The sequence below is a fragment of the Cavia porcellus genome, unplaced genomic scaffold (assembly GCF_034190915.1).
Source record: "Cavia porcellus strain 051 isolate PalLab524CR breed Dunkin Hartley unplaced genomic scaffold, mCavPor4.1 scaffold_4, whole genome shotgun sequence".
Lineage (NCBI taxonomy): Eukaryota > Metazoa > Chordata > Mammalia > Rodentia > Caviidae > Cavia > Cavia porcellus.
The window spans coordinates 9509785-9524621 of record NW_026947487.1 but is presented as its reverse complement, the minus strand read 5'-3'; the positions used below and the strand labels follow the sequence as shown (position 1 = coordinate 9524621).

Here is a 14837-nt window from a genome sequence, read left to right as displayed (position 1 = left end):
CCATGGGAGGCCCAGGGGTCACTGTGCATGGAGGCTGTGGAAATGAGCCAGACCAGGAGGGGAAGAAGAGGCTGGCTCTTCCAGGGTCCTGGAGGAATACAGGATGCAGTCACAAGTCTGTTTCACAAACCAGCAAGTCCTTTCTGTTGTCCCCTGCTGTGTGGCTCTTTTTATAGGCGTGTATGTGAACCTGCACCTCAGAAGTCTTAAGGATACATGGGTGAAAGGCTGTAAATTTTAAAATTCCATTTGAAGATCAAACAGGTAAAGAAGCCAGTAACAGAGGTTTGGCTTTGTTTATGCTGACAAGGAGGGTGAGGACAGCCTATTAACTAGAACTGACCCCACGGTAGAAAAACAGCTTTATAGGTGAGTCAAAAGAATTCTCCAGTTTGCTGAAATTTTTGTCAGCAGAGCCACAGGATGTAGGAAAAATGAGAGAAGATATAAGACAGCCAAAAGCAAAAGAGAGCAGAAATGAAGCCACGGAGAGATGCTTGAAAGGAAGCTGAGTATTCTGCCAACCGAAGTCTTCAGAAAGATCAGTCTGAAGGTCTTTGTGTTCCAGGTTAGTAGGTGAGTGTAAGTTTTCTGAGCACAGCCCTTTAAGTCATTCTGCTTTTACCACTTACGCTGCCAATTTGCTAATCTGTGACCACCGGTCTCGGCCTGTTTTCCTCATAACGCTGCCTTCTGCATTAAGCATTAAGATTGCCTTGAGGATCAGAAGTGACAGTGAATGCAAAGCCTTTCTCATGGAGCCTGGAATGCAGTCAGTGGAGCTATTCTTCCTCTTCTTTAGGATTCAGGTTCAAATATAGGGTTGCTGTCCCAGGACACAAGGAGATGGGAACCTCGCTTGATGATCCTTCAGCCTCTCCAGATTGAAATACGGACCATTTCTCATCTGGCTGTTGAATGATGATCTCTCCTGGGGTTCACTTCTTGTTTGGTATAGGAATGAGACCCCAGCTTGAGGGTAGTGTTGAGAAGACCCCCAAGAATATTTTGCTCATAGGGTTCTAGTAGGTAGCAGAGAAGTAAGAGCCTGTGCTACGTCAAGGGTGTCGGGACTGTTGCTCACCCCGGGCTTTGCATGTGAGTGGCTGTTTAACTACTGATGTGTCCAGCTTCCTTCCTCTCTTCGCCTAACCCATCCCTGCCATGAATGCATGACCATCACGTGCGTTCTCAGCCCTCCCCAGTCGTCCTGGGAACCTGAAGAATCCAAGGTCACAGCACTCAGTGAACTGGCAGTGAGCCTGCCCAGCGCTGCTGGCTCCATCCTGACCTCCTAGTTCAAGCCTCGGCGTAGTTTCTGTTTTCTTCCTGAAACCAGACCTCTCTGCTCCTTGCCGCTTCAGTCTCTACTTCCTCGTCTGCCTCCACTGCGCCATGCTCACTTCTGCTTCTTGAATCCTTATTTCATCTGACCCCAAACTCCCATTGGCCGTGCTCTCTCACCTAGTTCTATCTTCCAAACCCTTCATTTTCTGAAGTTGCTAGGTGAAGATGGTCCCCACAGGAAAGGACCAGGGGCCCTGAGTCTACTAGCTTGTGGTCAAGGGAGGGAGGGTCCTGTGTCACAAGCAGAGTGATCTGTGAGCACATTTCCCTTTCCACTTTGGTTTCCCAGGGTTTTCGGTGAAGGAAAAGTGGTTCACACCACATTTCAGGCTAATGTGTGCCAAAGGATTACTTTCTTTCCAAAAGGGATCTCAAGTAGAAACAGAAAATTGTGATTTTCTCAAAAGCAGAAACATCCCATATCCCCCAGTTAGGATGATGCAATACCCATGTTCTGGTCAGGAGCTGGGTGGTCAAGTGTGCCGAGAGAGCTGTGGGTGATCACTAGGTGTGCTGTTGACTCTACAGCTAGCTGAGTGTTCTCCTGAGTCCAAGGATGGAACTGGGCAGAACCAGCTCCCCCTTTCCAGAGCTTTGCTCCACCAGAGGCACATGAGCCCGTGCAGCCGCAACATGCTCCTGATCTGTCCCTAACCAGGGCAGACAGTGCACTCTGATTCCTGTTCTTGCTGAACAACAATGAGCATAACAAACTCTTACACAGTTATAAATTCTTTAATATGCATCACCTCATTTAATCTCCTAATACTGTGAAACACGGGTACTGGTCATCCTGTTTGAGTGTTAGAAAACAGACACAGCAAAGTTTGAGAACTCAGGGGTGCTTCAGGCATTCAGTAGCAGATAGGATCTGACTCGTTAGGCTCAAGGATCTGGCACTTGGCATGTTTGGCATTGTCCACAGTCCATGGACTTTCCCAGTCTGCTGTTTTGCTGTTATGCTGAGACCAGCCTGGGCTGCAAAATGGGCTTAAGCCCAGTCTGAACTGCATAACGAGACGCAGTCTCAAAAATCCACAATAATGAGAATCTTTCAAATATGCCTATATGTACACATAAGGAAAAATATTAAGTATGGTACATGAACATGCAATGCGTATGAACACGTCAACAGAACTATGTGTTGAAGACAAGTATTAAAAATATAAAAATATTGGCTGGATTCACATCAATAATATATTAGGGAATCAACTTCAGGAGGGAAAAAGCAAGAATCACTGATCTAGGCAAGAAATAAGGATGGCTCAGATCAAAAAACAGGTGTCTGGAAATGGATCTTGGGTGTATTTTAGAGGAGGAGCCAACAAGATTGACTGGTAGGTTGACTGTGGGCTATGAGAGACAGGAGCCAATGGTAGTGTGTAGGTTTTCAGCTTGGGCATTTGCAAAGATCCAGTTGCCATCAACTGAGATGGGAGCAAGCTATGAATGGAGCTTGTTTTGGAAGAAAGAGTAGTGATTCCATCGTGTATGTGAAGCCAAGACAGTTATTAATATGCAATTGCAGGCAGTAAGTAGATGTGGATATCAGAGTCAAGAGTGAAAGAGAGAAATGTGAGTTAGGCTAGAATATAAAGTTTGGAGTCCTCAGGACAACCTACCAGTCAATGAAGTATTCATTGTGTTATCTTTTTCTAAATTTTATTTTGAAGGTAGTAAAATACAACAGAACCAGACAGTACAAAGCCAATCAAGACGATGCAGTGTAACTGGTACAGAACTTTACAGCAGGATACTGGGATAATAGTAATAGGTACTATAATATATCTCGTTATCCTCACAACAGTTGCCCAGTCAATTAGGTGTAGCAAAATCAAACCAAAAACAAAATATTATAAAACCAATCAAAAGAGAATATTGATTAGAGCAAAACAATCAGAACAAAGCAAAACAGTGAAAACAACATTTGCCTTCAAACAGAAGTTAGAAGAAAATCCCCCATATTTGCTATATTGCTTACAGTCATCCTCCCAAGAGATGCTCAGACCTCTGCCCCCAGTTGCTAATGGGGGCGGGGATGGGAGGCTCACCCCGCGCTGACTGGTCCTCCTCCGGCTCACGCCAGGCCGCTTACCAGGAAGGGAGGTGAACTGCTTTCTTGTTCAGCCGCCTGAGTTCCACCACGGCCAGATCTCGGGAGCCGCTGACTGGTTCTGTTGTATTAAGAGAATATGATTGTCACTATTTAAATGATAAGCTTAACCTCTCTCTTTTAATTTTGACTTATGTGAAGTTTCTCTTTTTGTATAATACATATTTGTAGTATATAATGTTTACATTCCTTGTGAGGAATTTCTAAGGTTTTTTATGTAATCATATCTTATGGTTTTCTTGATTTATTTGATTATATAGTTACACTTACTCAGAGAGTAGATAATAATTCATCTATATCTTCCTATGTTTTAATTCTATGCTTATCTATTAGCAGTAGTTTTTTGACAGACCAAAACATGTCCTGGTCATCTCTTCTGGCAGAACTGGGTTTTGTTCTCCCATCTCCTAGATTGTTTAGTCAGATATGCTTGGTGGGGAGGGAAAGGAGGAAAGGAAGGCAGGAAGAAGGGAAGGAGGGGAGGAAGATAAGGGCCTGGCTAGTTAGCAAGGCAAAATGCAGAATAGAATAAAGAGAGACTTCCCAGGAAAGTTTTAAGTTGAAGGACCAAAGTTAGTTTTCCTAACCTGCTTTTATGGGTCAGTTGGAGACAGAATGGTTGCTGTTTGCCAAGAAGGTTGGAGCCAAGTTTGAAATTCGATCATAGCAATGCGGTCAAACCCTTATTGATGGGATATTTGTTATCTTTGATCCTGATTTTCCCTTTATGTTTATGTTTTCCTGGCTCATTGTATGTGTCTTTTGTTGCAAGCTATCTCAAATCCTATATAGAAAGAGCTAAAGTGAATTCAAAGCCCTGAAGGATGAATGACTTCTAAAGAGTAAGTCCTCCTTGGGGAGTGGAATAGTTTGCAGTTTCTCTTCAAGAAACAGTGAAACTATTTACTAATTCTTATAGCAGTCCTGCTAAACCTCCAAAGTCAGATTAACTTCTCTTTGTTGATGTTGAAATATTTCATCATGCAAAAGTGCCAGAGAATAGTATCTCAAATAAATACCCTGCAACCACTACCAAGTATAACACATCTTAATATTTTCCACATTTGTTTCATATTTTTAAAATAACACATTGGAAATGGAGATGGAGCCCTGTGTACCCTGTTCCCCTTCTCTAAAGGTGCCTACTATACTGAATTTCATGTTTATTATTCATTTGTATTTTCATGTTATACCTATCTTTATGCATAAATGGATAAGGTGTTTGAGTGTTTATATTTCCCAAATTTATATAAATGATGGACTATCTTGGCCTGCATCTTTCTCACTCTATGTTATGTTTCTAAGGCTCACCCTTATTGATGGTAGTTCTTTCCTTTTCATTGCTATTTGGTAGTCATGTGAATGGCCAGTGTCCATTCTAAGGATCTGTTTGCCTGTTGGTGAGCAGCAAGAGATTTCTAATTCAAAAACTAGAACAGATGCTCTGAGTGTACCTGTTCCCATGCGTGTTTGAGGAGCACCCAATTAGTAGTGGATGTTTGGGCCTTGTGCACGTGTTGTGTTGTAGTCAGTGTTGTCATGTTGCTTTCTGAAATGACTTGTGTCAGATTCTCCCTTGAGCAGCAGGGAAAGGCTGGTTCCAGCAGCCCCATGTACTCATTAACACTTAGAACTTTCAGTTTTCCTCTCTGATGTGTGAAATTGTGTGTGTGTGTGTGTGTGTGTGTGTGTGTGTGTGTGTGTGTGTGTACTTGGTGGCTTTGGTGCAAGAGGGATTTTTTCTCCTTAAGATGAATTTTCTGTATAGGAAAACACACTTTGGCATCCACCTACTGATTTTGAAAATACGGCATTCCAGTTAAGAAATAAGGCATTGAAATCACTTTAGAAAAGTTCTTTTTGTCCATTCCCAGCCTGCCCTCTAAGCACCTATTGCTCTAATTTCCTTCTCCATTCTTCTATCTGTTCTGGAACTTCTTATAAATGGAGCCATCCTTTATATACTATTTTGTGTTTATATTCTTTTACCCAATACATTTTTTATGTATCAATAATTCATTTTTTATTACTTGGTATAAAAATAGCATAATTTATTGATCCATTTTATTGGGTTGTTTCCAACGTGGGGCTCCTTTGAATACAGACATTTTTATACAAACCTTTTATGCAGTAGAATTGCTGGGTTATAGAACAGCTATAAGTTTAGCTTTATAAGGAACTGCCATATATTTGTTTCATAGTAGTGATATAATTTTATAGAAAATCCTAATAGCTTCATATATTTGCCAACATTTGTTGTTGTTAGCTTTAAAAAAAATTTTTAAGCAATTCTCATGTGGTCACACTTAGCCATTCTGTTGTGTTTTAATTTTATTTTCCTTGATGTATAACTGCATTGGTCACAGTTTTATGTATTTGTGGTCATTTCTTCTTTTGGGAGATAAAAGTTCAAGTCTGTTGCTTGCTTTCTTAAAACTTTACTATTATGGCCATGGTGGAACCCAGGAGGCTGCACAAAGAAGCAATTCTCCCACCCTCTTGGTAAGCACCTCTCTCTAGTGGGAGCTAGGAGGAGACCCAGTCAGCTGCTCCCATGAGCCTACTGGTGTGTGGGCTGGGAACCAAACATTACCCAACCCCCACTCCCATCAGCAACTTGGGCCAAAGTTCTGAGCATCTCTTGGGAGGATGACCGTATGCAGTATAGCAAATATAGGGGATCTCGTTCTATCTTCTGTTTGAAAGCAAAATGGTTTTTTTCGTTATGATTGTTTTACTCTATTCAATATTCTCTGTCAATTAGTTTTATAATGTTCTGTCTTTGGTTTGATTTCGCTATATCTAATTGGCTAGACAACTATTGTGAAGATAATGAGATATACTGTGATAGCTATTACTGTTATCCCGGAAACCTGCTGTGAAGTTCTGTACCAATTTCACTGCATTGTCTCGATTGGCTTTGTTCTGTCTTGTTATTTCTACTAAATTTTTTTAAAAAATTTTAAGTCTTTATTATTGATTTGTATGGGTTCTTTATATGCTCTAGATATTAATAGTTAAATTTTAAATTATATTGAAGTCCAATTTTAAATTTCAGGTGCTTTTTTTATGATCTTTAAATAGTTTTCCTGCTCTAAATTTTCAGAACTATTTTATTTCAGAAACTTTATAGTTACAGCTGTCATACTCAGTCTAGTGACCCTCCTCCATGTAATGTGTGTGGTTAGTGTATAGTAGATACCAAACTTCATTTTCTTTTCCCCGTGTAAACTCACTGGTACAGCACAGTTTAGTGCTAACAGTCTTTGCTCCCAGTGAATTGCCTTGGCAATCTTTTGCTTGCTTGCTTTTTTTCGTTTTGAACATCAATATATAATTCATCAATGTATAATTGGGTCTCTCTACACTTACTAATCTTTCCCTGTTTCTATTTTTATACAAATACTGCACTTACTATATCTCTATAAAAGTCTTGAAATCTGCTAATATAACTACTTCAATTTTGTTATTCTTTTATCTTTTCTTTTCTTTTTTTTATTTTTGCAGTGGGGACTTGAACCCAGGGTCTCACATATGCTAAGCAAGTATTCTGTCGCTGAGCTACGTCCCAGCCCTGTTGTTCTTTCTAAAAGTTATTGTAGCTGTTTTCTGTCTTTGCATTACCATATAAACTTTAGAGTCAGCTTGCCCATACTTTTCTTTAAAAAGTCTTTGGGGATTTTTATTGGGATTCTGTGGGACCTATACATTAATTAGAGAAGACTTTAAACTATGCTTACCATCATGCAACATGATTTTTTTTTGGATTGTTTGGATAATTTTTTTTTGCAAAATTTTATAAATCAGTGTAAATTTTATTCTGAAATAAATGTATCCCTAAGCCTGTGCAGTGGTTTGAGTCTTAATTGCCCTTCAAAGACCCATATGCTAAAAGCCTTGTCACTACCCAGTGTCACAACTGGGAGGTGGCAGAGCGTCTAGCAGAGGAGGCCTGTGGGAGGAAGTGAAGTTACGGGGGTGTGTCCTTGTAGAGCAGGTAGGACCCCAACCTTGCTCTCCTTCTCTCTGTCTGCTTCCCCGCTACCATCACGTGAGCCGTTCTCCCTCACACACATCCCCTCCCTCAGTGGTACGCGGCCTGCCGCAGGCCGCACTGTGGTCCCCTGTGAAGCTGCACGTGTCATTTCCTGCCTTACCAGCCAAATTGGCTTATCAGGTAAGGACTGGCATGCGGAAACATGCCTGCTTCTTCCAGTCTTTGCCAAGAGCTCCCATTTTTCCCTAGCCTTCCTAGCTTGCACTATTGATACGTATTAACTACTGGGGGTAAAGGGAGCACGGCAACAATTCCTAATGTGTCGTCCTCACTGTTATGCTCCAAGCTGGCTGACAGAACAAATGTCCTCCACATCTCCTAGTCTGCCCAGAGCCACTCTCCATTCTGGTGGATCTGCCCTTTCATCCCGACCTTCAGCACCCTGGGGCTGCACCAAGGCTGCTGTGTTATTTCTTTGGCATCGAGCCTTACTCCACAAGACCCTTCTCATGTTAGGAGGACTCAGGACGGCGCCGTTCTCCAAGTGCACACTTAAATTAGGGTGGTGACTTGGGTGGACTGGCCCTTCTTTCTGCTCAGAGTCATCAGAACCCCATCATTCTCACACTTCCCAAGTTGTTACCCATTTCTTCACCCTGCATAATGAAAAGTCATATCCTTAGTGACTTCATTTCAGTCACTCAGTTATTTTTATTATAGTCTCACTGCCAAGAAAAGACAAACCACCGGTGTTTGTTCTATGAACAGAGCAGGGACAGATCACTTCCATTATCATATTAGCAGTTTTCCTTCCTGGAAACAGAGCTGATGTTCGGTTCCATCATAATCCTCTGATTCCTTCTTCTTCAGTAGTCATTAACTGAACAAATAAAGAACCTTCTGCAGCCTGAGCTTTCCCTGGGGAGGAACATTAATGAGCATCCTTCCCTCCTCCATCCACATGACTGCCAAGCTCTGATTCATACACCACACAGCCTGGCCTCACTCCAACCGTAAACATCTGCCTGTATAGACACGTGAGAGTAACTGGTCTCCGCTGTGGGTGCCAGTGACATTATACAACAGCCAACAATAACACTCCATACAGGAATCTTGGCCTTCTAGTCCAGCAAAGCATTTGGCATTAACTTTATAGCTAATTTATAAGTTCTAGATAACAGTACAGCTTGTACCAGATTCACTCTAAGGAGCACAGCACTGAGCCCCAACAATTTTGATCTCTGCTTCACCTTTAGCAGTGAAGCACATTAACTCCACACTGCAAAGAGTTCTTGATCTGCCTTGACTGTGATGTACAGCCCGTGATGGCCACAGCCCTCTGTCAGATGGTTCTGTAGTAGATAACAAACCAAGACCTGGAGGAGGAAGGCTCAGCAGTGAAGTAAACATCAAACCTTACATGCACATAATGAACTACTAGTTCCTAGGCACACTTCTGTTTTTCATCTGCTTATGTAAACCATCACGCTGGAAGATCCTATTTTCTCAGTATATTACTTTTCTCGACTTATATTTGTACTGGAGTCAGCATACTACTTATATGAATTGTATTAGTTGTATTTGAGTACAATTAATTGTGTTTATATTAATTGTGTTTCAGTATTAATCTAATGCTGTGTGAATATTAATATAAGCACTAATTTATGTTCATCACTACCTCAAAAAGCCAATGGAGGACCATCACATTGTAATGGAAACAACAGGTAACTTAAGGAAACACTCACTTAACAAATTATCGGGCATTTAAGACCAGGTACTGGGCTAGGCAAGGGTTATAAAAATGAACAGTAATTGCTGCAGCTGTGCAAATGCATAGTGAGGTGAACATTTGCTGGCAGGTGACAAGCAGCTACATTACTTCAGAGGAGCCACATTGACTCAGCCGAGAATGACAACACAGGATGGATTGATGCCTACAAATAATAACACATCCAGACTTTAGTAAAAACTGATATTAACTTATGCTCCAAATTGTGGGATACAAATCAAAATGATCTCAAAAGTACTTTTAAGGTGAGTAGGGTAGTGCATACCTGTAATCCCAGGCAGGAGGGTCACAAATTTGAGTCATCCTTGGCCATTTAATAACTTAATAAGACCCTGTCCCAAAATAAAAAATAAAACGGACTGGGGAAGTAGCTCAGTGGTAGAGCACCTCTGGGTCCAGTTCCTAGTACCAAGGGGAAAGTTACTTATTGTTTGTAGTATCGAAGATTGAACTCAGGGCCTTCACATGTAGAACACATGCCTGCTCATTCAGACCAGGTCCACAAGTGGTCTGGAGACAAGGGTTGAGAAACTCACATAAGCTTATGTTTTTGTTCTTGGCTTTAATATTCCCCTCTATTGGTAGGGAGAGATTTGGTTGAGTTGAGTGGACTTTCCTAGCTCTTGAGATGGTATTTGATTATACGGGGAATCAGACCCAAGTCAATCCATGTATAAAATTCCTTGGACATCATAACTGGCTTACTGAGTTCCAATCAGAGAGAAGAGTGGGCTGTGTGTGTGTGTATGTGTGGTGGGGAGCACATCCTGCTTGAAGGAAACCAACCCACACCCAGCAGGTAAGAGCCAACAAGGATAAAAGGTACCTGGACTGACCATGCTTGAAGGTACTTTCTCTCTGCAGTTTGAGGTCTGGGGCCACAGTGGGGCAGACACTGATGCTGGGGTCTGGAATCTTCTATGGTTGACACTGGCTACCAGCCGGGTCTATCACCGGGTACACTTGCACATTGCTTCTTCAAGTATCTGTGTGGGCTTCCCCAGAGCGTGGTGACTGGGATCCAGGAGCAAGCAAACATCCTACTCTCAATCACCACTATGTTTTTTATATAACCTCAGAAGTCGTATCATCTCCTTTAGATCCAATAGGGAATAGGCCCAGGTCTCAAAGAGAGCATCCCAGGCATATGGTCCAAAGAGCAAAGGAAATGGGAAACACTGTGTGCCTGTTTGCCATAGATACTGTGCTGTCTCTTGTCCCCATGGCCTTGGGCATTCTGTAATATTTCTTTCTCCTTTATCACTTGACTGAATCACACTCAGCCTGATCTAGGTGGGGAGTCTTCATCAGCACATCGCAGCACCTTGGACTTCTTTCTCAGGGTTTACTTACAATTTCCTGATTCCCCATTTGTCTCCTCTTCTAGTCTTACAGCATCTGCATCTCCCACATGTAGCACAGTACCGTTTCTGGAATAAATCCTACAGCTGGGCCTGGAGAATTGGAGTTTTATTTAAATATGATTCTTATTTCAGAGGCAGTTCTCCACCTCTGGTTTTTAACATCCTTACATCCTGAAGTTAGTTTTGGAGCCCTCTGCACAGACATCGCTATGTACCTTCCAGATGAAAAGTGCAGACTTTTATAAAGCAGCCATCGAAGAATAGTCTCAGCTCTGCCATGTGGCCCTCCCTGGAAACCAACTGTTCGCTTGTGTCACAGCGAATCGAGTGGAAAGGGAAAAAACACATAATTCTGATACCAGTGATAAGAAGTGAGGCCTCACAAATGGTAATCATTAAGTATGATGAAAGTGTCCTAAAAATCAAGAAAAGAACAAAATGTAAAGAACATGTTACAAAATGCTGAAAATGCATCATCAAATAATCTAAAAACAGGGTGTTGCTGGGGATTGTGGCCATTTTCCTTCTTTTTTTCCATCTCTCAGACTGAGAATATATATATATATATATATATATATATATATATATATAGTTTAACTTTTGATTTCTTAGCCCTTTTATGGGAACACATTGTACAGTAAAAGAAAGAACCACATTTACTAAGTAACATGGGAAACTTATAATTACTGTACTTCAGCTCCACGGGTCAAGTTTGACAGCAATCCAGCATCCCACTTGTGTTGACTGTAGCGGCCACAGGATATGTGGCCCTGGATGAAGACTTTACTGTGTCTAATGGAAGCAGAGGGTCATACAAGGTTTAGGTTTGGCAAGAGGTCTTCTAAAATGTAAGCAAATACCTACTGTAACTACTATGGAAAATGTTTCTCAAAGCATGGCTTGGAGTTTCCCACCTCAGAAATGCTACCAGCACGTTTGCAGTTCACTTGCCTGCCTCGACACTTCCCTCTAAATGTCTGCATTCAGCTGCAGAGGACTCTTCTGCCTACCAAGTTTGGAACTAGTGCTTTGGTAGAGCCACGAGCCCTTTGGCATCCATTTTGGTCTGACCAAACTTTGACTTTGGTCAGACTCTAAATGATATAAAGCCCTCAAAACATGAAGATATGCTTTTTTAACAAGAGGAGTACAAAGACATTTTTTCTTTTTTGCAATTGGCTTTGAAAATCTGACTTTGCACATTTTCAAATGTCCATGGCTTGCCTGTTCGTTTCTCCCTGAGTTGAAAGTGAGCCAGCAGATGGGGCCGGCCATTCTTCCTGCTGGGTTCTGTGAGGCACTTGTCATGTGGTCTAGCTAAATACAAAAGTGAACAAGGGAAAGAGGCAGGTGGCCAGCAGCAAGGCATTTTGTAAGGTTGTAACACAGTTTGGAGGTTTTGAGTACGCCTCCCTGACAGAGATGGACACAGTGATGGGACAGGACTGAGCATCCATCTGAGAGGCAAGTGAGACCATCGCTGTTCATTGAAGTCCAGCACTGGATATCAGAACACAGAAATATGTGGCACCCTTCCATACAGGGAGTGAGGTGTAGTCCTGGAACTTACCGTCACTGTACAATGGCCAACAAGAGGGACCTGAAGACAAAGCAGCCAACCATGAAGAGCTTACTTAGCGACACCTGATAGAATCCAGTAAGTCAGAAAATGGAAGGAAATATGCACCTACTTACCTAGTCTGTATCCAGGTAAGGGATCTGAGTTCAGTTAAAACTACTCAGATTTGCGGTTGATTCAGTCAGCAGATCTGCGCCTTGTCCAGTGTAGGAGAGAAAGTGTGTGAGCATCTCCCTCATTTCTTTCCTCCTTCCCTCTCTCTGCGTTGCTCCCAGCTCCTCATATCTTGCTGCAAGTCCTCTCTCAGCGTCAACCATTGTCTTTCTGTCTTCCCAACCTTTACTTTTGGGCCCAGATTTCCCCAGAATCCTCTTGCTGTTATTTTTTCCCTATCCCCTGAGGGGTTTCTCTCCCACCCACTTTTTCTCTCCAAAACACACATCTTTCTTCTCATTCTGTTATTCTCTCAAAAGCTACCAAACATTTCAAAACCATTATGAGGAGAACACTCAAGAAGAAGATCGGGAAAGTTTTCCAGTTGGAGGAAGAGCATGTCTCTGATTAAACTCACATGATCACCTGTCACTCTGCACCCTTCTTACGTTTTGGTATCTCTTTTCCATGCTAGCCTTGAACTTCAGTCAATGTCATTGTTTTTGTCTGTTTGTGTTTGAGTATCTCCAATTTTAGTTTCTCAGTCTTTGCACCTATGTCAGTCGATCTTCCTGTCACTGGAGGAAAAAAAATACCTAGCACCCACAAATTAAAGGAGAAAAGGTTTATTTTGGTTCATGACTTCAGAGAAGTCAGTCCATAGTAGACTGGCTCCACGGTGGTAGGGCCTGACAGAGTACAGCTGCTCTCTGTTCTCTGCTCTCTGCATGACAACCAGGAAACATAGATAAAGGAGCAAGGGACAACACTACACCCTTCCAAGTCACATCCCCAGTGACCCACCTCCAATCATGCCCCACCTCCTAAGCACAAAGACAACTAACTGTGGACCCATCAGTGGCTTCATTCACTAATTCCAATAGCTCCCCAGTGCTCCATCCACTTTCAAAAAGCCCGCCTCTGAATACATGACACTTTTCAGGGATAGTCTAGATCTAAACCAAAACAGTGGCTCAGTCTTTGGAGACTCCATGAATATTTTCTTTTAATCCCTGTTTTCACAGTGTATCTCTAGAACTTACTGCAGTGGTATTCTGTGGACAAGGAGGTAATGAGCCTTGGCAGAAGTTTCACCTATCTCCTTTCATACACATCCTCCCAAGCCTACTATTTAACACTACTGTGTAGGGAAAGAGACCAGAACTTTTCACAGAACAGATGACGCCCTGTGTGGGAAGGAAAAAAGAATCAGAGGAAGCCTGGAATATCCTGTTGTTACCAGAAAGTAAGAGCTTATTTTTTAAAAATTTGGGGGCAAAATCAAAGGATCTTCTGTAAGGCTTCCACTGACTCAGCTGTGACGGTTAGAGCCATTGTTCTATATTGTTCTTATAATGGGTACATGAAGCAAATTGAGTCTTACAAGGGCCATGGATTCATAATTATACCCAGAAAAGAAAATGAATGCAATTACTACTAAAATATGGTTGTAACTAAAAATGGGTAATTAATTATGGATATATTTCTTGTTAATGGACTTTAATAAGTGGGCATTATTTTTACATGGCTATTTTTATTTCTCTCACTAAATTTCTATTTCATAAAAATGTGACTATATACACATGTATTTGTTTCTGAGGAAAAATAAGGAATCAAATAAATGAATAACCTAAAATAATAACAGAAACTCTGTCAGAAAGGAAAAAGACTGGTTTGGTCAGTAGTAGGACAAACACAATAATTGTGGTGAACATGGGTTCTAACAATAGGGATCAGTGACTATGCAAAATTACAAGTAAAGATTCCACAGGGTTGTCTTAGTCCATGTGGGCTGCTCTAACAAAATACCATGAGCCAAGTGGCTTATAAAAATACCCATTTTATTTATTTCACATAATTTTGGATCAGGGAACACCAAACTCAAGGTACAGGCAGATTTAGTGTCTGGTGAGAACCCATTCCCCAAAGACAGCTGCCTTCTTTCTGTGCCCTCACATATAGTAAGGACAAAAAAAGCCCTCTGGGGTCTTTTCCAAGGGCACTATTCCCATTCGCGGGGGCAGTTATGACCTAATCCCCTCCCGAGGGCCGGACTTCTAATTGTATCACCTTGGGCACCAGGCTGTCAGCATATGAGCTGGGAAAAGAGAATGGAAACATTCAGCCCACAGCAAGAGTCTTCCAAAAAGAATGAATTAGCCAAATGCACCAGAGTGAAGGAGTATACTCCACCAACCCAATGTCGGATCACACAGGAAATGAGAGTATCAGATGACCCTGCTTGTTTTAATAAAACACCAACACAGAATACATGATTCTGTAAAAAGGTAACGGACCAAGTCAGTATAGCATACTGATAGGACACAGGGTTCTATAACTTTGACAAAGTGGGGCTTTAAAAGTACATCACTTCCAGACAGACACCAGGTTTTAAAATATAATAATACCTAAGTAAAAGTGTGACCTTTGGGAACGATATTGGTGGTAGAGCAATCACCTGGCCTGATGGCAACTCATCCGCCTCACCTGAAAAG

At 41.8% G+C, this 14837-nt stretch overlaps 1 long non-coding RNA gene across 1 annotated transcript in view; it reads right to left on the bottom strand.

Moving 5' to 3' along the window:
- Window positions 1-13134, bottom strand: part of LOC134475653 (uncharacterized) — a 44453-nt gene extending 31319 nt beyond the window's left edge. The window contains exons 1-3 of the long non-coding RNA XR_010046825.1: window positions 12306-13134; window positions 10073-11025; window positions 3443-3521 (exon numbers count right to left, since the gene is read on the bottom strand). This is a non-coding gene — a long non-coding RNA (uncharacterized LOC134475653). The remainder of the gene's footprint in view (window positions 1-3442; window positions 3522-10072; window positions 11026-12305) is intronic.
- Between the last annotated feature and the right edge of the window lie 1703 nt (window positions 13135-14837).